Source organism: Loxodonta africana, chromosome 12, assembly GCF_030014295.1.
Source record: "Loxodonta africana isolate mLoxAfr1 chromosome 12, mLoxAfr1.hap2, whole genome shotgun sequence".
In the NCBI taxonomy this organism is placed as follows: Eukaryota; Metazoa; Chordata; class Mammalia; order Proboscidea; family Elephantidae; genus Loxodonta; species Loxodonta africana.
Genome location: NC_087353.1, coordinates 106,736,816 through 106,761,732, shown reverse-complemented (window position 1 = coordinate 106,761,732; position 24,917 = coordinate 106,736,816). Strand labels below are relative to the sequence as shown.

At 41.9% G+C, this 24,917-nt stretch overlaps 1 protein-coding gene and 1 pseudogene across 2 annotated transcripts in view; one reads left to right on the top strand and one right to left on the bottom strand.

The window, feature by feature from the left end:
• Positions 1 to 24,917, top strand: part of HIP1 (huntingtin interacting protein 1) — a 274,804-nt gene that overhangs the window by 37,355 nt on the left and 212,532 nt on the right. The gene's annotated exons all lie outside the window — the stretch shown is intronic.
• Positions 20,785 to 21,470, bottom strand: LOC104846487 (RNA-binding protein 7-like; annotated as a pseudogene).

The following is a 24,917-nucleotide window of genomic DNA, read 5'->3' as shown; positions in this document are numbered from 1 at the left end:
TGAAGCCAGGTGCAGATGGACTGGGAAAAACACTGGCTCCAAGGTCACTGGGGTTTGAGTCGTAGCACTGCCTGTTACCAGTTGTGTGATCTTGGTATTTTGTTTTGGATTTTATTTTCATTAAACTTACACATGTACATAGTTATAGGAGTTGTATAGTTACCCAAAAGCAGCAGCCTCCCAACCCAGCTCTTTCCCTTCTCCCTAACCGTTTCCCGCTTCCCAGAAGCAACCAGTTGCAATTCCCTTCACTGCTTCGGTTTTAGCCATTATCATTAACCTCCCTCTGTGGAAGAGAAGGGTCTAGCTCTCATTTCATGCAGGCCCCCATCCCCATGACAAATGTGCACGTCCCCTCTCCATCCTTTCAGAGTCCTAACTTTATGTTTAGTGTTAACTTTATTACGACCATGTAAATGCTAGAGGCAGCTGAGCTGCTCTAGTGTACTTTGATATATTTTACTTTCCTGCGTACATTTTTGTTATTCCTGGAGTGATTGTTTTCTTGGGTTTCTGTGTATTTATCATTAATTTATCCTCAACTATCCCTCCGATGTGTAAATCACCACTTAATAATAGGTATTCCATCACTTTCCACACTAGGTCCTTGGTCAAGTTGAATGGGAAAGGGCTTTGTAGGCAGAAAGGCATCATGAAAACAATGTAGATTGGTGATGACTGTTGCTGTTTGGAACTTTTCTTCCCAAATCTCTCAACTGGAAAGTAATTATAAGGCACTTCTAACCCAAGAAATAGAATAGGCTAAGCATGTTTATAGGGCTATAAAGAGTTTGGGTCAATTTATAGAATATTTAGCTGTGACACATAATGAAGAAAAATCTGAGTTGTTAAAGGTGTCTGTATGTCATAGAGTGACCTGGACCTCTCACAGACAGACCCCTTTTGGGGGCTTAGTTAGAGGCAGAACTTGGGGCTGAAAGGACTGAACCAATCTGTCTGCATTAACGATGTTTCTGTGGGAGGAGAAAAAACTTCCCTCTAATGCCTGGAGCCAAAATAACTATCATAATGATGGTGGTGGAGGTCTAGCTTATCTCGCTGTGCCCTGGCTTAGGGGCACCTTGGAGCCTGGGAAATTTGAAAAGTATTTGTTTTCATTTATTCTGAGTGCCAGTTGAACATTTTTAGAACGTCATCTGTCATGTTGTTGTTACGTGCCGTCAAGTTGGTTCCAACTCATGGTGGCCCCATCCACAACATAAGAAAACACTGCCTGATCCTGCACCATCTTCCATTTGTTGCTATGCTTGGGCCCATTGTTGCAGCCAGCATCAGTCCATCTCGTTGAGGGTCTTCCTCTTTTTCACTGACCCTTTACCAAGCATAATGTCCTTTTCCAGGGACGATCCCTCCTGATAACATGTCCAAAGTACGTGAGGCGAAGTTTCACCATCCTTGCTTCTAAGGAGCATTCTGGTTGTACTTCTTCAAAGACAGATTTGTTTGTTCTTTTGGCAGTCCATGCTGTATTCAGTATTCTTTGCCAGCACCACAATTCAAAGGTGTCAACTCTTCCTCAGTCTTCCTTATTCATCGTCCAGCTTTCACATGCATATGAGGTGATTAAAAACACCATGGCTTGAGTCAGGCACACCTTAGTCCTCAAGGTGACATCTTTGCTTTTTAACACTTTCCCTAAAGAGGTTTTTTTGCAGCTGATTTGCCCAGTGCAATGTGTCTTTTGATATCTTGACTGCTACTTTATGGGTGCTGATTGTGGATCTAAGTAAAATGAAATCCTTGACAACCTCAATCTTTTCTCATGATGTTGTTTAGTGCTTCAGTTGCAAGGATTTTTCTTTCTTTATGTTGAATTGTAATCCACACTGAAGGCTATGGTCTTTGATCTTCATCATAAGTGCTTCAAGTCCCCTTCCTTCTCAGCAAGCGAGGTTGTGTCACCTGCATAACGCAGGTTGTTAATGAGTCTTCCTCGAATCCTGATGCTGCATTCTTCTTCATACAGTCCAGCTTCTTGGATTATTTGCTCAGCATACACATTGAGTAGGTGTGATGAAAGGACACAACTCCGACACACACCTTTCCTGACTTTAAGCCAATCAGTATCTCCTTGTTCTGTTCAAATGACTGACTCTTGATCCATGTATAGATTCCTCATGAGCACAATTGTTTCGGAATTCCAATTCTCCACAATGTTATCCATAATTTGTTATGATCCACACAGTTGAATGCCTTAGAATACTCAATAAAACACAGGTAAACATCTTTCTGGTATTCTCTGCTTCAGCTAGGATCCATCTGACATCAGCAGTGATATCCCTGGTTCCGTGTCCTCTTCTAAATCCAGCTTGAATTTTTGGCAGTTCCTGTCAGTATACTGCTGCAGCCGTTTTTGAATAATCTTCAGCAAAATTTTGCTTGCATGTGTTATTAATGATACTGTTCAATAATTTCTGCATTCGGTTGAATCACCTTTCTTGGGAATAGGCATAAATATGGATCTCTTCCAGTCAGTTGGCCAGGTTGCTGTCTTCCAAATTTCTGGCATAGGTACGTGAGTATTTCTGGAGCTGCATCCATTTGTTGAAATATCTCGATTGATATTCCGTCAACTCCTGGAGCCTTGTTTTTCGCCAGTGCCTTCAGTGCAGCTTGGACTTCTTTCTTCAGTACCGTTGGTTCCTGATCATATGTTACCTGCTGAAATGGTTGAACGTCGACCAATTGTTTTGGTATAATGACTCTGTGTATTCCTTCCATCTTCTTTTGGTGCTTCCTGTGTCAATTAATATTTTCCCTGTAGAATCCTTCAGTATTACAACTTGAGGCTTGAAATTTTTCTTCAGTTCTTTCAGCTCGAGAAATACTGGGTGTGTTCTTCCTTTTTGGTTTTCTATCTCCAGGTCTTTGCACATGTCATCATAATACTTTACTTTGTCTTCTCGAGCTGCCCTTTGAAATCTTCTGTTTAGCTCTTTTACTTCATCATTTTTTCGTTTCGCTTTAGCTACTCTGTGTTCAAGAGCAAGTTTCAGAGTCTCTTCTGACATCCATTTTCGCATTTCTTTCTTTCTTATATTTTTAATGAGCTCTTGCTTTCTTCATGTATGATGTCCTTGATGTCATTCCACAACTTTTCTGGTCTTTGGTCATTAGCGTGCAATGTGTCAAATCTCTTCTTGAGATGGTCTCTAAATTCAGGTGGGATATATTCAAGGTCGTACTTTGGCTTATCTGTCATAGGAAATGGAAAATATAAGCCAAGTGACAGGAAAGTCTCAAATGCCAGCAGTAGATTCCCAGCCACTTTTCTGCCTTAAACTTTGGTGCAGGCCTGACTGATGACTGGTGTGAGGCCTCTCTGAGCCTCAGTTTCCTCATTTGAAAATTACGTTACATAATCATAAAACCAGTTGCCACTAAATCATTTCCAACTCTTGGCAATCCCATGGGTGTTGGGGTAGAACTGTGCTCCATAGAGTTTTCAATGGCTGGTTTTTCAGAAGTAGATCACCAGGCCTTTCTTCCAAGGCACCTCTGGGTGGACTTGAACCTTGGCTAGCAGCCTAATGCATTACCCATCTGCACCACCCAGCGACGACTACATAATCACACAGTTCCTTATTCACAATTTTGAAATCCCCTAGACTCTGAAAACCGAAAGTTCTTTTCACAGTTTGGTACCTGACTTCCACTTGTCTTGAGGTTATTTACAGTCTTTATGTGTCCACTTTAGTATGACTAGTTATGCTGCAGAAATATTACTGTGTTTGATGAGAGTGCGTTGCCCCGACCCCAAAATTCTAAATTCCAAAAACACACCTGGCTCTGGGAGTTTGGAATAAGGGATTGGGCCCCTGTAGTATCTACTCCATTTGCATTGCTGGCAGGATTTGATGAGACATTATGTATATAAAAGATGAAGAACCATGCCAGGCAAATAGTAGGTGCTTGATAAATGTTAGCTGTTATCCATATTATTCACTATTTGTTGGACTAGGAATGACGATAGAGATTAACCGTCTAAGCCCAGCTTCCTGTTCAGTAATGGTCATGATGAATTATTTAAAACCAGAAAGAATTTTGAAGTAGCAGCTTGGTGTGTAATAGAAAGATGCAAAGGACAGAACTGGGTTCAAATCCCATTTCTGCCGCTTACCACCTCTGTGATCTTGGACAAATGCCTAAACCTCTTTGGCCTCAGTTTCCTGATCTGTACAGTGAGGATTGTAATACCTGTCTCACAGGGTTGCCCTGAGGATACAGGGAAACTCAAGAAGACAGTGTTTTAAAATGAATGGCCCCAGATGTGATGCCCTAAGATGGGCCAATCACCTCTGCAGTTTTCTTGCCAAAAGTACATAACCTTGGTCTAATTATGGAAAACGTCAGACAGACAAACCCAGAAAGCTACAAAAGCATCCAGGTCGTGAAAGATCAGGAAAAACTAAGGAAGTATTACAGATTGGAGAGACTAAGGAGGCATGACAACTAAATGCAGGGTGGGATCCTGCAAAGGACAATAGTGGAAAATTCAAATTAATTTTGTAATATCCATCCATCCATTGAGTCAGTCGTGACTCATGGCAACCCCACATATGTCAGTCAAGAACTGTGGTTCCTAAGGTTTTCAGTGGCTGATTTTTTGAAAGTAGTATAATAGTTAATAGTATTGTACCGAGGTTAATTTCTTAGTTTTGATGAATTTTTCTATGGTTGTATGTTAATATAATAGGAAGTTGAGTGAAGAGTGTACAGGAATTCTGTACTATTTTTGCAACTCTTCCGTAAGTCTAAAATTACCTCAAAAGAAAACGATTAAAAAAAGAATGGCACATTTCTCGGCAAACCCTTAGTCAGAGTTCTGTGAATGTGTGTTCCCTTTCCCCGTGAGGCCTCTTATCCCTGCAGAAACTAAAGACTCACAAAAGCCACAGGGACAGGAAGGACATGGTAGTTTGTGAGGTAGGAAAGTGAATCATCTGAGCTGTGTCAGTGGAGGGAGAGGGTCTGGTATCTCCTCCGAAGAGGGAGTGCTTGGCTTTTTAAAACTGACTTGGCCAGCTTCCTAGCAGGATTGGAGAAGTATTACAATGTCAAGCTCCTTTAGTAGTTGTTGTAGGAAGCTGCCACGCGCCCAAGTCTTGGTGGCAGAAATGCAGTGGAACCTTTGATGCTGTGTAGCAGGGACATTTCTGTCAGACTCTACCTGTTGCAGTAGACGTAGCAGGGGTAGTGGAGAGACTTTGCAGTCAGGTGGTCTTAATTCCAGCTCGACTTTTGTTACTTATTATCTTGGGGGGACCTTGGGGAAATTATTCATCTGTAATATGGGATAATATACTGACGTCCTGGCTCACTGAGTGGGCTGAATGAGAGGGTCCAGTGAATGCTGGTTGTTGGTTCCTCTCCCCTTGAAGCCTTTCCTAATGCTCTCAGTCGAAGTATCCCCTACCCTCCAGATTCCCCATGGCTCTCACTTTGTGTCTTTCCAAGAGCCCTTTCTAGGGATGGGCTTCTTATTACATGATTGTGTGCCTGGTGTGTAGACCACAGGACTTTACACATAGGGCCCCTGAAAAAAATATGTTGAATCAATGAATGAATAGATGAGTGAGTAGATAGATAAGTGAGTAAATAAGTAGACAAATGAGTGGATGACTGAGTGAATGAATGAGTGAGTGAGTGAATAAATGAATAAACAGATGCCTTTCTTGCCTCTCTGAAGAGGGCTGTGTATCACATATGTACCACGCTTTGGTATGACAGGATGACTTTGGAAGAGTTCAAGCCAAACACACCTTTTGTTATGATTTACTCCCCTCTATCTTGGGTGCCAAGGAGCCCTTGTGGCACAGTGGTTAAATGCTTAGTCATTAACCGAAAGGTCAGCAGTTCGAACCCAGTAGTTGCTCCACAGGAGAAAGATGTGGCAATCTGCTTCCGTAAAGATTCACAGCATTGGAAACCCTATGGGACCGCTCTACTCTGCCTCATTGGGTCGGAATCAACCCAAAATCAATGAGTTTGATTTTTTTGCTTTGTTCTGTTTTATTTTGGATGCCAGTCGCCTATCCAGAAAAAGCAATCAGCTTCTTTTCTTGAACTGTTTGAACTTATCAAGCTTTAGTGCCTCGGAATTCTCCTGGCCTCTCTCCTTGCTGCTGAGAACTTTTTGCCACAGGAAATCAGGCTCATTTTGAGGGCCCAGTAGCTAAATATAGTCTCTCAGCAAAGATATTTAAAGAGCTATGTTGATGATGTTATGTCTGAACAGGGAAGGAGGGGAAAATAACTTTTTTTTTTTTTTCTGGAAAGAAGAACAAAGTTACACCAGGATTTCCGCAGGGCTGCAGAGAGCAGAGCAATGGTCTGGTGTCCGTGACTTAATTTTGGAGTTACCAGGTAGACCTCCTGGGACTGTCATCAGCTTGGGGCTTAGGGTTTAGGTTTCCATTACCAGGCATTCATTTCTTGATAATTCCTATTCATCACTATTTAAAAATACCTCCTGCCCTGGAGAGTGTCCTCTGACAAGTATGCCCTGCTTGCCAAGCCCAGGAGGGCTGTGCTGGGTGGGGTGGGGGGGAGGCCGTGTCCGTGAGAGCCACTCTGGCAGACTGGCCTGGGACAGGATTCAGGAATTCACCCACCCCATCTGCCTCCCACCCCCAGGGCCGGCAGGGGGCTGAATTGGGGAACCCACCCTGAGAGAGGCTTGCTTTCCCCTCACTTTCTCGTAGCATCACAAGTGCTAGTTGATGAGCAGTAGATGACAAAGGTGGAAGAAGCCAGAGTAGGATGGGCCCTGGCATCTTGACTGATGAAAAGAGAGTTGCAGATACAGAGGCCGAGAAAGGGTTCATTTGTCAGAGAGAGGTTCTGACTGAAATTGCGATCACTGTGGTCCCAGTGGCATCCCAGGGCCTTCTGTGGGGGTGGGCAGCTTGCCTTCTGTACTCTCCCCTGGCCTCCATATTGGGTTGATGGACTGGTCAGGATAATGTCAAGACAGGAGGAAACAGGGTATTATTTTTTTCCGCAAATGTCCCTTCTAGAATATAAATAGGACAACTCTAGGAGTTCTGAACTTCCTTTGGGGCTGGACTTGTATCTCTTTGGGAAAGAAACAAGTAGCTCTTTCTCTAAGAAGCTCCGCGCAGTAAATTCTCTTAGTCTTTTTATGTCTAAAGATATCTACATTTCACCATCTTTTTTTCTTCTCTGTTATAACCAAATTTTATTGATACTTTTTTTGAGATCAGTTCACAGACTTCATGATTTATTGATGTTAGTGTTAAAAAGCCAAAAGCAAGGTGGTCGTAATACTTTACTAAAAAGTTACTCAACTGATGTTCTAGCTTAAGTTTGGAGACAGTTCATTCACACGTAGAGGACATCAGAGCCCAGAATCTTAAACTATTGTAACTCCTACGTCTTTTGTGAGGGATGTCCTGATAACACAGGATTTGGTATCTCATGCATTATACCCACAGCACATTAATAGTTATTGGGAAATTCCAGACCTTCCCTAGCAGGATTGTACTAGATTAAATTGTATCCCCCAAAAAGATATGTTGAATTCCTAACCCCTAGTGACTATGAATGTGACCGTATTTGGAAATAGAGTCTTTGCTGTTGTTATCAATTTAAGATGAGGTCACACTGGATCAGTTTTTGCACTTGGGTGCTGTTGAGTCGATTTCCGACTTATAGCAACCCCATGTGACAGAGTAGAACTGTCCCATAGGGTTTTCTAGGCTGGAGTCTTTATAGGAACAAATCACCAGGTCTTTCTTCCACAGAGCTGCTGGTGGGTTCGAATTGCCAACCTTTCAGTAATCCAATGACTGGTGCAATTATAAGGAGAAAAAGATTTAGAGACACACAGGGAGAATGCCATGTGATGATGGAGGCAGAGATTGGAACGATATGTTTACAAGCCAAGAAAAGTCAAGGATTGCCCATAGCCACCAAAAGCTAGGGGAGAGGCATGGAACAGATTGTCCTCAGAACCTCCACTAGAAACCAACCTTTCCAACACCTTGATTTTGAACTTTTAGCCTCTAGAACTGTGGGAGAATAAAGTTCTGTTGTTTTACAACCCCTAGTTTGTGGTACTTCATTACAGCAGCTGTAGGAAACTAATGCGAGGATATTGGCACAGATAGTGTGCAGTTCTGATAGGGAGATGAAAGATCATATAAGCGACTATTTGCTGACCTTTTAGGGGTTTCTCCTTAAATGTCTATTCATCAGAACTGACTGTCCTCCTTGTCGTCTTGGATGTAAGCAGTGACTGTGGGCACAGCTGGGAGAATAGTACCAGGTGCCTGTGGGTACCATTATAAAAGTTTTCCCAAAGTTGGCAGCCTGGACACTCCCCCTCATGTTGCGTGAGCTGCTGGGATACAAGATGGAGACAGTAGCGAATGGAACAGGGTTAGGATCCTGCTGCCTTCTCACTGCACTCTTAGTTCCTTTTCTTCAGCACTTTAGAGCTATTATTCCAATGTCTTCTGGTACTTCGCTAGTCTAATAGTTTTTGGATAATCCTCTTCTGTCTTGCAGCTTTCAAGAGTTTTCTTTTACTGTAGTGATATGCTATGTGCCCTGGATATTTTACCTTATCCTTTTTGTGACTTGTTTTAGCTTTTATTCTAATTCTAGAAATTTCTCAGCCATTACCACTGATATTGCCTCTGGTTTTTTTCTTTATTCTTCCTTCTGTGATTTCTATTAAATGCATTGTGGAACTTCTCATTCTGCTCTCTGTTTAATTCCTCTTTCAAATTTCCTGTCTGTTTTTCCTTCTGTGCTGTATGCTGGATGATTTCCTCAGACTCATCTTCCTATTCATAATTCTCTCTTTAGCTGTTTCTAAATCTGTTCTTTGGTTTCTAGAATTTCTACTTCTCTTTTTAAAGCCCACTTTTTTGTTTTCCACAATGTTTTGTTTTTGCTTTATGGTTCCTACTTTCTTCATCTCTTTGAACATGTTAAACATTTTTACTTTAAAATCTTTGCATATAAAAGGACTGTTATTTATAGTTCCTGGGGTATGCTTTCACTCTCTTTTTTAAATCTGCTGCTTATATAGCATTTGGTTTTTCCTGTATCATTTGTAATTTTTGTCTGTGAGATCATCTTTGGTGGGAATTATAATCTGTGGAATACTGCATGTGGCCTGTGTTAAGAAGGTGTGCATTGGGACGGTTTGATAGCTGCCTCTGCTGGGCCCTACAGGTTCACTGCATTTGAGTCAATTTTTTTTTAATTGTTATTTAAGTGAAAGTTTACAGTTCAACTTAGTTTCTCATACAAGATTTATACACACATTATTATGTGACCCTAGTTGCTCTACCTATAATGTGACAGCACACTCCTCCTTTCCACCCTGTATTTCCTGTGTCCATTCAACCAGCTCCTGTCCCTTTCTGCCTTCTCATCTCACCTCTGGACAGGAGCTGCCCATTTAGTCTCATGTATCTACTTGAGCTAAGAAGCGCACTCTCCACAAGTATTTTATGTCTTATAACCCAGTCTGTTCTTTGTCTGAAGAGTTGGCTTCACGAATGGTTTTAGTTTTGGGCTAACAGAGAGTCCAGGGACCTGTCTACTAGGGTCTTTCCAGACTCAGACCATAAGTCTGGTCTTTTTACTAGAATTTGAGTTCTGCACCCCACTTTTCTTTTGCTCTGTTGAGCTCTCTGTTGTGGTCCCTGTCAGGGCAGTCATTGGTGGTAGCTGGGTACCATCTAGTTCTTCTGTTCTCAGGTTGGTGGAGTCTCTGGTTTATGTGGCCATTTCTGTCTCTTGGGCTCATATTTTTCTTGTGTCTTTGGTGTTCTTCATTCTCCTTTGGTCCAGGTGGGTTGGGACCAATTGATGGATCTTAGATGGCCGCTTGCTAGCTTTTAAGACCCCAGACGCCACTCACCAAAGTGGGATGCAGAACGTTTTCTTAATACACTTTGTTATGCCAGTTGACATAGATATCTCCTGAAACCATGGTTCCCCAGACCCCGCCCCTGCTACTCTGTCACTCAAAGTGTTTGGGTCAATTGTCAGTTGGTTTTCCAGGACAGGGCTTCCATACTACATGGGCAGTAGGGGAACTTGGCACACTTGTCCTTTTTTTTTTTTTAGTTTTTGTGAGAAAGAAATACGAATATTTTCAGAGCCTTGGTAGAGGTTACAAAAATCATTCTTATTTAGGGGTACATCATGTCTTTCCCAGTTGTGTCTTTTCCAGTAAGGGGAAGTGCACTACCTGCCATGGTCAGAGGCTCTGGCTTCTCTCTACTCTCTTCACCAAAGGCCCGGGGCTGGCACCTTTGGCAGGAGCTGAGTTCCAAATCACTGATGCACATGGTTGGTCTCAACTCCAGGCTCTCACAGCAGATACCTGGTTTGTTACGCACTGGCATGTGGCTTTGACTCCCATTTGCTGCAGTGACTTTCTAGTACCTGGAGATGCTTTCAAACTCATGTCCACATACTTGGGGGAGAGAGGTCTTCTGTATGTTAGCTCAGTCTGCTGTCTTTATCAGAAGGCTTAACTCCCTACTAGTAATGTTCTACATAGCAGCCAGAGAGATTTTTAACAAACGTAAGTCAGATTATTTCACCATTGCTTGAAACCTTCTAGTGGTCTCATAATTGCTTAGAATAAAATCTGCCTTCCTTAAGTAAATGAAAAACCCTCCTCTATCAGCTGCCCCTGCTACCCTTGCCAGCCTCATCTTGCTCACTGTGCTTCGGCCTCTCTGGCCCTTCTGCCACTCTTGCTCCCATCCTAGAACCTTTGCGTCTCACCCTCATCCTAGAACCTTTGTGTCTGGCTGGTCCCTCTACCTGCAGCACTTTTCTCCCAGATCCCTACGTGGCTGGCTCCTTGTCCTGTGCTCTCACCATATTGCCACCTCTTTAAAGGTGCTTCCTCCAACTCCTCAAAGAAGCCATTCCCTCACTCTGTAGCTCATCAGTTCATTGTATTTTCTTTTTAACCTTCTCACTGGGTAGGATTATCTTGTTTATCTGTTCATCACCTGACTTCTCCTCCTCCCCCAAATCAGAATGGGGGCTCCACGAGCATAGGAGAAATCAGCTTTCTTAACTGTTGTCTCCTCAGGCTCCATCACAGTACAGTGGGACAGGAACTAACACCCAGGCTTCTCCTCTGTAGGCTAGATAATTCAAATTCCTGCCACCTCTCTTCCCGTTTCTACCTAGAATCTCTCAGGTAGGAACACTGGATAGAAGAGTCCAAAGATCGGTGCTCTGGCAGCAGGGCACGTCCCCTATGCGATCTTGGGCAAGTTGTTTAACTTCTCCATGAGTTTCCATTTCCTCATCTCAAAAATGAGGACAACCCTATATGGTGGAGTTTTTCTGAGAATGAAATGTGGATGTTCTCGGAGGCTCAGGAGCAGTTACAACAATCATTCTTAGTTTGGGGTGAAAGTGTTAAAAATTTCCTCTCAGTAAGGGCCTATGAGGACACTTCTGCTGTCACCATACCCCACGAGAGCCCTTACCCGAAGCCCCTTCTTGTTGGTTTTCCTCATGTGTTGCCTTTTGTCTCTGCTGTGGCTGTTTTTTGGGTGATTCTTTGGATGATAAGTTTTGTGTCGGTCAACCAACAAATGTGTTTTTGAAGGCTTGCTGTGTGCCAGACACTGTGCTAAGAACTAAGTATAAAGAACAAATCCTACTACTTTCATGGATGTTCATTCTGGTCCCTCGAGGGCAGGGATCCTGTCATGTCCTTTGGCTTGCCCCACAAAGGTCTGTCAGGGTCCTGAATAAAGTGGGTTAGTCAAATGCCCCATCAAAGAGGAAACCTGCCCTCAACAGTGTTCATCATACAGCAGATGAAGTTTCCCAAGCTCCTGAAATCCCAGGCGCCAGCCCAGGGGTGAATCAGACTTGATTGCTGCCTTCATGTTGCCCCTGAACCACAGGAGGAGCGGATGGACTGAACAGGCATTGCAATCTACTGTGCTAAAGAGGATGCCAGATGAGCGGTAAGAGCCTAGGAAGGCAGGGTTGCTGTCTCCAGTTGCTTATTTAAGAACTCAGTGTTACCCTGTGGCTGGCAGTGATTTTAAACCTGACAGCCGTGGGGAAGAGGAGCACAGGGCAGCCTGGAGGAGCAGAAAGGCTTCTAGCAGCAGGTGAGCCTGGAGGAAGGCCACAGGGGACCAGCAGGGGCAGAGGGAGAAAAGCACGCACAAAGGGTACATACTCTCCAGCAGAGGTCACAGGCTGGCATCCCAAGGGCTGCATTTTTCTGTGGACTTGTTTTGTTTGGCCCACGCTGTGTTTTTAAAAAATTGGAACTTAATGTCTTTATATGGAGAACACATTCTTTCCTACACCACAGTCCTCACTGTTCCCATTTTTCTTTTCCTGTACCTATAACCAGCCTAGACCCCTGCTGTATCCACTGAAAACCCGGGAGAGCCCATTGGAAAAGTATTAGAATTAATAAGCAAGTTCAGTATAAGAAATAAAAGTACTGGGAGTGAGGCAAATACGTAAAATTAGATAATGTATTTTCCCATATATCAGTGACCAGCTTGAAAGCATAGTAGAAAAAGATCTTGCCAACTAAAGCAGCACCTCCATAAAGGACCTTTATAATAATCTGTGAAATCTCCAGTCGCTTCCAAAATATATTTACTGAGTGTTTGCTATATATTTTATTTTAAATTTTTCAAATCTACTTAATTTTTAAAAAATAGATAACACATTTACTTGGTTCAAAAAATTTAAAAACATAAAGGGAAAAGGCTCCCTCCCACCTCTGTCCCTCAACCACCTAGTTCCTATTCAAGTCCAAGAGAGAACTCCTATTGCTTATTGTGTCCATTCAAATATTTCCTTTTCATATGCAAGCAAATACGAACATATTGGACTATTGCCCCTCCCCCCTTTTTTAATACGAATGATAGTTCAGAATCTTGTTTTTTCACTTAACAAAATATCTTGGCAGTGTTTTCATATTGGTGAGTAAAAGGCTTCCTCATTCCTTTTTATAGCTGAATAGTAAAAATACAGATTTTAGATAAGCACTTGGGTTCTGGAGCAAATCGTCTGGGTTTGAAACCTGTTTCTACCGCTTACTACCTTGGACTGTTGACCTGATCTCTCTGTGGCTCAGTTTCTTCATGTGTAAAATGGATGAATAGGTGGTGTTGTTGCCGTTGCTGTTAGTTACTGTCCAGTTGGCTGTGACTCATGACGACCACATGCACAATGGAACGAAATGTTGCCCAGTTCTGCACCATCTTCACAATCGTTGGTATGCTCGACTCCATTGTTGGAGCCACTATGTTTTTTGAAGGTCTTCCAACCTAGGGGGCTCATTTTCCAGCTGTATGAGACAATATTGTGTTGTAATCCATAGGGGTTTCGTTGGCTAATTTTTAAAAATAGATCACCAGGCCTTTCTTCCTAGTCTGTCTTAGTCTAGAAGCTCAGCGAAACCTGTCCACCATGGGGTGACCCTGCTGGTATTTTAAATACTGGTGGCATAGCTTCTAGCATCAAAGCAACACACAGTATGACAGACTCACAGGCGGGTGGTGGATAATAGGTACCTACTCATACTGTTGCAAGAATTTAGTGAGATAATGTTGACAAAGTGCTTAGGACAGTGCCTGGCATTCAGTGAGCCCTCTAAATGTTAGCTGCTTTAAAATTCTTATTATAATGATGAATACTATAAATGCAAAGTAGGGTGAAGGCGAAAGAGTCACTTGGGGGGTGTTTTAGATAGACTGACCCTGATAAAAATACTAGAACTTTACTGAGATAAAAGCAGATGAATTAATGGAGAGACATACCCTGTTTCTGGACGTAAACTATGGAATTTGTAATGATGTCGTGTTTTCCTATTATAATTTATACTTATCCCATTTGTAATCAAAACTCCAATAGCTTTTTTTTTTTTTTGAAACTTGTTAAATTGTTCTGAAGTTTATCTGGAAGAATGAGAACAATTTTAAAGCTTTGAAAAAAGATCGTAGTGAGGACAAACTTGCCCAACTAGATATCAAAACAGATTTTAATTATTAAAACAGTGACTCAGTTAATGACTTAAGTATAAACAAACCAGTGGAACAGAATAAATAGATCAGAAACATATCCCTATACATATCTAAATTTGTTATATGGTAAAGGTGACCTCACAAGTCAATGAGGAATAGAAAGATCGTTTAATAAATTGGATGAGGTCAGTTTGGTTAGGTGTTTGTGGGGAAAAGAGGATATTTTAGATCATCATTTTGCGTTGCATGCCTAATAAATTCCAGATAGATCAAAGAGTTAAATTTGAGGCAAGAAGAAAATTGAACCATTAATAAAAACCAAAACATTGAGTAAGGTAGAAGGAAGGATTTTGGGCTAGGGAGGACCTCTGAGTTTTAAAGTAGTCATAATTTTATCACAGTGGAAAAAAACATTGATTTATGTGATCAAGAAATATGTCAGAAAACAACAAAAAGTTTTAGATAAAGTAGCAGAAATAAAGGTTTCAGATAAAGTAAGGAAATAAAAATTATCAAAAAAAAATTTTTTTTTTTTACAAGGACAAAGAGAATGAGAGAGGAATTGTTTTCAAATAAGACATTTCAACACATTTTGGAAGGAAGAGAAGGGACGCAGACAGGGGAGAGCTGATGGGCTCGGCAGGGCTCAGAGAGGCTTGAGTTTGGAGGCAGCACGTTGGGGTGGGGGAAACACACCCATCCCTAGCTGAATTTCCAGCAGACATTTATCCTGCAGCTGTGGATCTGGCTGGAGAAGCCGACCCAGAGGAGCTCCTAACTCAGACACTCCATGTGGCAGAGGGTGGAATGTGGCAGGTGCTGAAAACAGAAGGATTAACTGAAAGTATGGAACCTTCAACCCATCGAGAAGAGCCAGGTACAAGCCACAGAGTGTCTGCCTCTGAGGCAGGTGATCAGAAGGCGTTTCTCTGCAGAAACTCAAGGCTCCTTGCCCACTCTCCCTTAAAATAAAATTTGCCGGCTGATGAACACCATGCACACAGAATTTCCAGTTAACTTTTTAGAGCCTCACTGGTAATGTAAACAGCTAACCAAGGATCAGTTGGTGTATAAGGAAAGTCAAGCCTCTACCATGAACAAAAGAACTAAAACAAACAATCAGGAAAAAGCAATCAGCAAGAAACAAATACAGTGCAAGTTTAGAATAAAATTTTAAAAACTTTTAGACAGTATTCTCACAGAGTTCAAGAGGACAGTATATCATAAAACAAAAATATGAACCTGTGGAAAAAACCCAAAATTTTATTAGAAGATAAAGTCAAGGAAGCCTCTCAGCAAGTAGGAAAAAAGGGCAGGAAGTTGGGAAGGAAAATATGGAGAGCAGATGAGAGACACAGAGAACCATTCCAGAAGGTTCAACATCGGGATACTTGGACTTCCAGAAAGATAAAGGAGGCAACAGAGGAAAGGAGATGGAAGAAGTAGGACAAGAAAATTTTCCAGAAAACACATCTGCAGATGAAAAGTGCCCAGCACAATAAATGATGAAAGACACACCAAGGCACAGCATTGTGAAACTTTAGAATGCCAGGGTTAAAGAGAGTGGATTCTACAGGCTTCCAGAGAGGAAGAACAGGCTTCAGGTAAAGGAATGAGAATTAGGACAACACTGAACTTTTCAAGAGCAACCCTGAATGCTAGGCGTCACATGCCTTCAGCATTCTGGGGAAAAGTGATCTGGATCACCCAGCCAAAGTACTGATAAAGTGAGGGGGCAGAACAGAGATACTTTCAGATAATACAGGATGTGAACATTTTCTCCCCATGAATCGTTTTTACTGGAGGATGTACTTCAGCAAGAGCAAAAGAAGAGAGCATGAGAACCAGGAAAAGTGGATCTAGTACAAGTGAGCAGCAAAGGCCGCCGAGGGGGCGCCTCTCGGAAACAAGGGACCCCACAGAATCTCTTATTATAATAGAGTATTTGGAAAAAGTGAAGAATACATGTGTAGAAAATTATGCAAGTAAAATAACAAAGGAATTATTAACTCCAAGAAGAACAAGAAGTTGAACAAGAATAGAAATGTAATCATAGTTTTACCAATTTGGGTCTATGCTGAATGGCATTTATATAGTCATAATTTATACAGTGATTATATAACTAAAATATTTGTGTAACTGTTGAGAAGATAGGGAAGGGGGTGGTAGGATATCTAAAAGAACTATATCTGTTACAATAGAACATTACTAGACAGTGTTTAAAATTAGTAAATAAATATATTCATTGGAAAGATAGAGTTTATTACTACGTACTAAGAGGTAAAAAGTGAGACTGAAAATTGGAATTGAGGGGAAGTAGAAAGGGAGACATGACTGTTGGTTGCTTATTAAAAGCTGTCCTTACTGCTTGATTTTTAAACTGTGTTCTATATGATTTTGATGAAAAAAAAATTGACAAAAGAATAAAAACCATAGCTGTAAAAAAAAAAGCAAGAACAAAAAGGAAGGAAAAAAAAAAAAACAGAAAACCAAACCCCTTGCCATCCAGCCGATTCCAACTTACAGCGACCCTGTAGGAGAGAGTAGAACTGCCCCATAGTGTTTCCAAGGAGTGGCTGGTGGATTCAAACTGTAGACCTTTTGGTTAGCAGCTGAGCTCTTAACCACTGAGCCACCAGGGTTCCAATAGGTTAAAAAAAAAAAAAAGATACCAAAGAATAAATATCCTTAGTATACAAAGAACTTATCCAAAGCATTAAGAAAGACATAAATTCCAGTTGATAACTAGACATGAATAGAATAGATGACTTATAAAGAAAGAAAAATATCCATAAACACAAGAAAAATTAGTAAATAAAATACAAATTAATGTCATAAGATATTTTTACTTTTTTGTAATGACAAAAGCAAATACTATCAGGATGTAAAGAGTAGACACTCTTCTAATAATGGAAGTACAGATTGGTGGGAGTTTTTGGAAAGCAGTTTGGCCCAGTAAGTCAAGAATCTTAAAAATATTGATACTCTTTGACTCAGTAACTCAGCTTCTGAGAATCCACCCCAAGAAAATAAGCTGAAATATACAAAATCCCTGGATACACAAAGATGTTTATCACAGTGTTAGTTTAATAGTAAAAATTATAAACAACCTAAGCATTCAACAGAAAGTAGATGAGTAATTTCTGATACACCCAATGCCTTGAAACATGTTTAACACGTAATAGAGACAAATAGTTTATGTGAATGAATACATTCATAGGATGAAATACTATGCAACCATTAAAATTGTATTCACGAAGTGTTTTTGTGTGTGTGTGTGTATTAATTGTTTAATGAGAAACTAGTTTGCTCTGTAAATCTTCATCTAAAGTACAATAATTTTTTTTAAAAAATATATTGCCATTTGTATAAAATGTCCCTGAAGTTAGTGATTTTAAAGACGAGATACAGCCCTCCTTTGGATGTTTAATTTTAAATGTATTAAAAAGCAACATAATACAAATGTCGTGGTCAGTATTAAAAAGTACCCAAAGTTTTCAGTGAATAAATTTTTATAAACAAGTTTATATTCCATAATGAAAGGTAAACAATATCATCTTGATACATAAAAGTTATGTTAAACAAGATTTTAAAATTTAAAAATCAGGAAGTGTTTAAGACTACATTTTTTCAACAGAAAAGCACCTGGTTCAGTCTTCACCATAGAATGTGTCCTATACACACGCCCTGGGCATTTTGAAAGTATGAAAATTTTTAGCATTTGAGTGGCAGAAGCAATGTTCTTAAAGGCTTCATGAATCTTTTCCCCCCAAAAAGCATATTTGCAGTAAAACAGTTTGCCGTTTTATCTGACTATGCATTGACAAGTTTTTTCTTCTTGAAAAAGGGAATTTAAACTAATACTGTTTTTTTGATGTAAATATACATCTAGAGACATTTAACTTCTTGAGTGACTTTAGTCATATATCAAACATGATTTAATAAACAAATCCTAATATTTTAGAGTGAAACAGTATTCTGTGTAAATTTACACTTGTATTTTCAGTTAGGGTAAAGCTCGAAAGAACATGTCATAGATTGTTAAATTGTCATAGATTCTTAAATCAATATGATTGATCCCCAAACTTTACCAATAAGCCTTCTCAAATATAATGCTAGTAAAACAAATCACTGAAAAGTTTCATTTTCTAATTTATTAACAAAATACTGGTAGCCATTTCAGACTGTCAACACAGATATTTTCTGTTATACACAACCAAATCTGATTTATTAGCAAGAAATTTTTTATAATACAAAAGGATTACAGGCCATCTAAGATGCATCAATTGGTCTGAACCCACCTGGACGAAAGGAGAATGAAGAGAACACCAAAGACACAAGGTAATTATGAGCCCACGAGACAGACAGGGCCACGTAAACCAGAGACTGCATCATCCTGAGACCAGAAGAACTAGAAGGTGCCCGGCTACAACCAACGACTGCCCTGACAGGGAACACAACAGAGAACCCCTGAGGGAGCAGGGGAGCAGTGGGATTCAGACTTCAAATTCTCTTAAAAAGACCAGATTTAATGGTCTGACTGAGACTAGAAGTACCCTGGAGGTCATAGTCCCCAGACCTTCTATTAGTCCAAGACAGGAACCGTTCCCAAAGCCAACTCTTCAGACAGGAATTGGACTGGACTCTAGGATAGAAAATGATACTGGTGAGGAGTGAGCTTCTTGGATCAAGTAGACACATGAGACTATGTCAGTAGCTCCTGTCTGGAGAGGAGGTGAGAGGGCAGAGGGGGACAGAAGCTGGCTGAATGGTCACTAAAATAGAGAGTGGAGGGAAGGAGTGTGCTGTCTCATTAGGGGCAGAGCAACTAGGAGTACATGGAAAGGTGTATATAAATTTTTGTATGAGAGACTGACTTGATTTGTAAACTTTCACTTAAAGTGCTATAAAAATTTTTAAAAAAAGGATTACAAATAATTAAAATATTTGTCTTATAATATAACCAAACTATACAGTTCAACCTTTCCTAAACTGTCTAAAATGATTAGGAATTGTGGCACTTTCTTCTGAATAAAATCTTTTCCTCTTCATAAAACCCTGAGGTGAAAGGTTATTAATGTAAACTGGAATCACAATTCTTCTCATTTCTGTATGAAATTGCAGCTATGGGTTTAAAAAAATCTTTTAAAAGAGATGTGGCAAATGCAAATCAAAACTACAATGAGATACCATCTCACCCCAACGAGGTTGGCAATAATCCAAAAAACAGAAAATTATAAATGTTGGAAAGGTTGCGGAGAGACAGAACACTTACAAACTGCTTGTGGGAGTGTAAAATGGTACAGCCACTTTGGAAATCGATTTGTTGCTTCCTTAAAAAGCTAGAATTAGAACTACCATATGATCCAGCAATCCCACTACTTGGAATATATCCTGGAGAAGTAAGAGCCGTTACACGAATAGATAATGCATTCCCATGTTCACTGCAGCACTGTTTACAATAGGAAAAAAATGGAAACAATCAAAGTGCCCATCAACAGATGAATGGATAAACAAATTATGGTATCTTCACACAATGGAATATTGTGCAACGATAAAGCACAACGATGAATCTGTGAAACATCTCATAACATGGAGGAATCTGGAAGGCATTATGCTAAGTGAAATTAGTCAGTTGCAAAAGGACAAATATCATATGAGACCACTATTATAAGAACTAAAGAAAAGGTTTAAACACAGAAGAAAACATTCGTTGATGGTTACGAGGGTGGGGTGGGAGACAGAGGGATATTCACTAATTAGATAGTAGACAAGAACTATCTTAGGTGAAGGGAAGGACAACACACAACACAGGGGAAGTCGGCAAAACTGGACTAAACCAAAAGCTAAGAAGTTTCCTGAATATAACCAAACACTTCGAGGGACAGAGTAGCAGGGGCGAGGGTCAGGGGACCGTGGTTTCAGGGGACATCTAGGTCAATTGGCATAACAAAGTTTATTAAGAAAATGTTCTGCATCCCAATTTGGTGAGTGGCATCTGCGGTCTTAAAAGCTAGCGAGCAGCCATCTAAGGTGCATCAATTGGTCCCAACCCACCTGGAGCAAATGAGAATGAAGAATACCAAAGACACAAGGAAAATATGAGCCCAAGAGAAAGAAAGGTCCACATAAACCAGAGACTCCAGCAGCCTGAGAGCAGAAGAACTAGATGGTGCCCGGCTATCACCAATGACTGCCCCGACAGGGAACACAACGGAGAATCCCTGATGGAGCAGGAGAAAAGTGGAATGCAGAATTCAAATTCTAGTAAAAAGACCAGACTTAATGGTCTGACTGAGACTGGAGGGACCTGAAACTCATGGCATCCTGACTCTATTAGCCCAAAACTAAGACCATCCTCAAAGCCAAGTCTTCAGACAGAAAGATTAGACTAGACTATAAGACATAAAATGATACTGGTGAGGAGTGTGCTTCTTAGCTCAAGTAGACACATGAGACTACATGGGCAGCTCCTGTCTGAAGGCAAGATGAGAAGGCAGAGGGAGACAGGAGCTGGTTGAATGGACATGGAAAATACAGGGTGGAGAGGAGGAGTGTTCTGTCACATTACAGGGAGAGCAACTAGGGTCACATTTTGATGCGTATAAGTTTTTGTATGAGAAACTGACTTGAATTGTAAACTTTCACTTAAGGCACAATATAAATAAATAAACAAAAATTAAATAAAGAGATGTGGCATCTTGTAAAGCTGCCCTGTACTGTTTTTCAACAAAACTTTTCCAGACTAAATTAGCCAAAAGGGCCTAAAATGACCCTAGAAAAGAAAGACGATGTCCTTTTAATACTTGTTAGTGTCGAGATGAGTGCCATTTTCCATCTCTACTATTGTCTCTTCTGTTACCATAGTCATGGCTTCGGCCATCGTGATTCCTGTCTTTGTAAAAGAAATCATCAGTATAACATGGTTCACAGCTATAATGTCTGTCTGCTGCACAGGGATGAGAATTCTGTCTAACTGCACTGTGATAATGAGGTACCTTGGCACCACTGGGAGCTTGAAGACTGGTTATGAGAATGATTATGTGGCTGCACTGTTGGGAACATCCTGGTTGGTCCAACTGTAGAGAACCAAATTTCCCACCGTATGGTATGTGTCTGAAAACATTGTTCATCACTGCTTGTCTCTGAAAATTTTCTGAAGAAAACGATCTCTGAATTGCCTGTGCTGATGGAGTCATGTTATCCATGGCCCTTTCAGACCTGCTGCTGAGAGATGTGGGAGTAAGAGTAGGGCTTGAATTCCCAGGTGATGCTGGGAATATGACCTACTGGCATCCTGCGAGTCATGGCTACTTCCTGATCTAAACTGAGTTTTGACAGGCCTTCCAAAAGTTTGATTCCATTAAGCAGATTCATTGTATAAGGAACAGATTGTTCATGTTTGCAATTCATAAATGCAAATCGCTTACGTTTACCATCCTTATCTTTTGGGATCTTTATTTTTAATATTGGCCCAGGCTGGTGGAAAAGCTGGAGAAGGCGCTCCTCTTTCACGTTAGTTTCAAGGTTGCCCACAAGGAGTGTGTGATCAGTTTCAGCTGCCATCTCAGTGTCACCACCTCCCCACCAAGGCTGAAGGGTCATGGCCGATGAATCCATGGCACATTCTCGGAAACCCTCATGAAGTGTTTTAATAATGTGAAATTCTTAAACTTTAGGGGAAAAAAATGAGGATTAAAAAGTTTATCTGGAGTATGGTTTTACCACTTAAAGAAAATAAATAGATAAAGGTAAAAAGAAAGGATAAGGAAAAAACCCAAAATGTAATGCATTACCTCTGGGTGGTGGAATATTAAATTAAAAAAAAAAAAACGGAACTACCTCCTTTGCTGCTGCAGTTATCTACCTGCCTTGGGCAGGACAGTTTTCCAGGACTTCCTGGGGGGGTGGGAAGGACCATTAGCGTGTGGGTGCTGCAGGTTCTGCTGTTGATGTTAGGTGCAGTGGAGTCCACTGCGACTCATAGCAACCCTATAGCTTGGACCCTCCTTTCTCCATAGGATTATTGAAGTAAAGGCTCTCCCTTTACTGAGACTGGGAGCATCTGACTCTCTTTGCTTAGCATGCGGGGAAATGCAGGATTTATAAAATTTGTTCTCAGGCGCATATTAGCACCCGTTTTATACCAGGAACCAAGGGCACAGAGAATTCCCACGAAATCGAATAAGATCCATCAGGACTGAGACTGTCCTCCAGGCATGGAGAGCAAAGGATGACACCGTTTCCCAGTTCCCTGACAGCACCCCTAGTGCTTCCTCCACAACCCCGTCAGCCGACATAGGTCTCCTGACCGCCAGTCCTGGACAGCTGAGCGCACCTTTTGTCAGCAGCCTGCACCCCCTGTTTCTTCTCGTGGTTTGTGGTACATGTTGCTCTTGGACACAGACACAATCACGATAGTACCCTTAGGAGACTGGCTGCCCCAGAGCTAAGACACAGCTAAGGAAATTTCTGTGTATACGTGTGTATTTTATTTACTTATTATTTATATATGCCTCTATGTATGTATTTTTTACAGTGAGTTGATATTGCCTTTATAATAAGTCAGAAATACAAGTTTGTTTCGTGTGTTTCTGTAAGTATTCACTCTGCTTGTTTGCTTTAATGTCTTGCTCACCCGGTTGCCTACAGATGTGACCACCACGTGGAGCTGAGCCAGGGGACCTTGGAGAGGAAGAAGGGGGCCTCGAAGAGCCCCCTGGTCAGTTTGTCACTGGGAAGCACTGGTCCTTTGCTTGTCATCCAAGCCAGGGATACCCAGGTGCTGTGGGGCCACTCTCTTCTGCTGGCTCCTGGGGAGGCTTAAGTGATTTGAAGATTGCTATGGCGAGCCAGAGCTGGGAGGCCTGTGTAAGCCTTTTGGGGGCGGGGGGAGGTGGAGGAGCAGGATGAACTGATTTCCACCTGCTGGTTTGGTGCAGCTGTCTGGGGAGAGGACCAAATGCCACCGAGGGAGGGAGGCAGCTGCTGGCGGCAGGCACAGGGCCAGGCCCGGGAGAACGGAGTGGAGGATTTGTGCCAAGGGCCTGACAGGTGGGGCTTTGTGTCTTGGTGTCCTCATCTAGGGGGCAGCCACACAGCTGTCTCATTATCCCGGCTTCCTCTTATCCGGCTGCACTTGGCCACCTTCCAGCCACTAAGTTCTGTGGCCCTCTGCTGAGAGCGCCCTCGGCCCCCAGCCCTGCAGACACAGTGCAGTGGGTTCCCCCTTGGGTGCCTTCCAGCCACTAAGTCCTGTGGCTCTCTGCTGAGAGCCCCTTCAGCCCCCAGCCCTGCAGACGCAGTGCAGTGGGCTCCCCTTTGGAACCCAAACTCCACAATCCTGGGTCACCCCAGCCTTGGCCGGATCATTGTAGGGGTGAGGGCTTCCTGTGATGTGGTGGGGGTCTCTGAAAAGACTCACTGTTACTTTCCGAGCTTCTACCTTGAGGCAAAGGATAAAGAAACCCTTGTGAGTCTGTAGATGCAGTCCCACCACCAGGACTGTGGCACACACAGTGGTACCCCACTGTTGTGGTCAGACACCAAGCTGGGTGTCAGGATGCAGGAAAGACCCAACTTTTGTCCACAGTTTAGTGAAGGAGATAGCCTCATAAACTAGAATGAGTGTAATAGCGAGGTATTGAATGGAATGGAGTCCCTGGGTGGGGTAAACAGGCAAGGGTTCATCTACTAACTGAAGGGTTGGTGGTTTGAATCCACCCAGGGGTGTCTCAGAAGAAAGGCCTGGTAATACGCTTCCAAAGGGTCACAGACGTTGAAAACTCTGTGGAGCGCAGTTCTACTCTGCCACGTGTGGGGCCACCAAGAGTTGGCATTGACTTGACAGCAGCTGGTTTGGTTTTGGTTTTGTGTACAGAATGCCACAGGAGCACGTAGAAGAAAGTGAAGGGCTCTTTCTAGGGTCTGGGGAGGGGGATGGGCTCACAAAGAGATAACCTTTGTGAAGAGGTTTTACAGTTGAGGGTACCAAAAAAAAAAAAAAAACACACTGCTGTGGAGTTGGTTCCAACTTAGTGACCCTATAAGACAGAGTAACCCTATGGGGTTTCCAAGGCTGTAATCTTTACGAGAGCAGACTGCCACATCTTTCTGCTGTGGAGCAGATGATGGATTTGAGCCTCTTACCTTTCAGTTAGCAGTCGAGGGCTTTGACTACTGCGTCACCAGGGCTCCTCAGTGGAGGGTACAAGAGAAAAAATTCAGTGAAGAAAACATCATGTAGAAAGGTCCAGAGGCATGAAAGAGCTGGGCTCTGGAAACAGCGAGGTCTTTGATGATATTGGGCCATAGGATACGGGTTGGGAAGGGAACGAGGCGCAGGGGAAGTGAAGATGGGAAGGCAGGGTGGGGCGGGGCCAAATGATGTATGTTTGTCATCAGAGATTTTAAATGTGTCACTGGGAGGGATTGGCAAGATCCAATTTGTGTTTTAGAAAAATGTATTTTCACAGCAGAGAAAAGAGGAGGCTAGAGCAAGAGTGATGGGGCAAAGAGATCAATTTGAAAATTATTGTTAAAGTCTAGGATAATAAGAAGTCTCTGGGTGGTACAAACGGTTAACATGCTCAGCTGCTGACTGAAGGGTTGGAGGTGTGATTCCACCCAGAAGTGCATTGGAAGAAAGGCCTGGCTTACTACTTTCTAAAAATCAGGCAGTGAAAACCCCATGGAGCACAGTTATACTCTGATACACATGGGGTGTGTCAGAGTAGAACTGTGCTGCAGGAGAAAAATACCTGGCAATCTGCTGGCATAAAGATTTGCAGCCTAATAACAAAATGTATTACGAAAGCATTCTGCATCCCATTTTGATTAGTGGCGTCTGAGGTCTTCACTAGCAAGTGGCGATCTAAG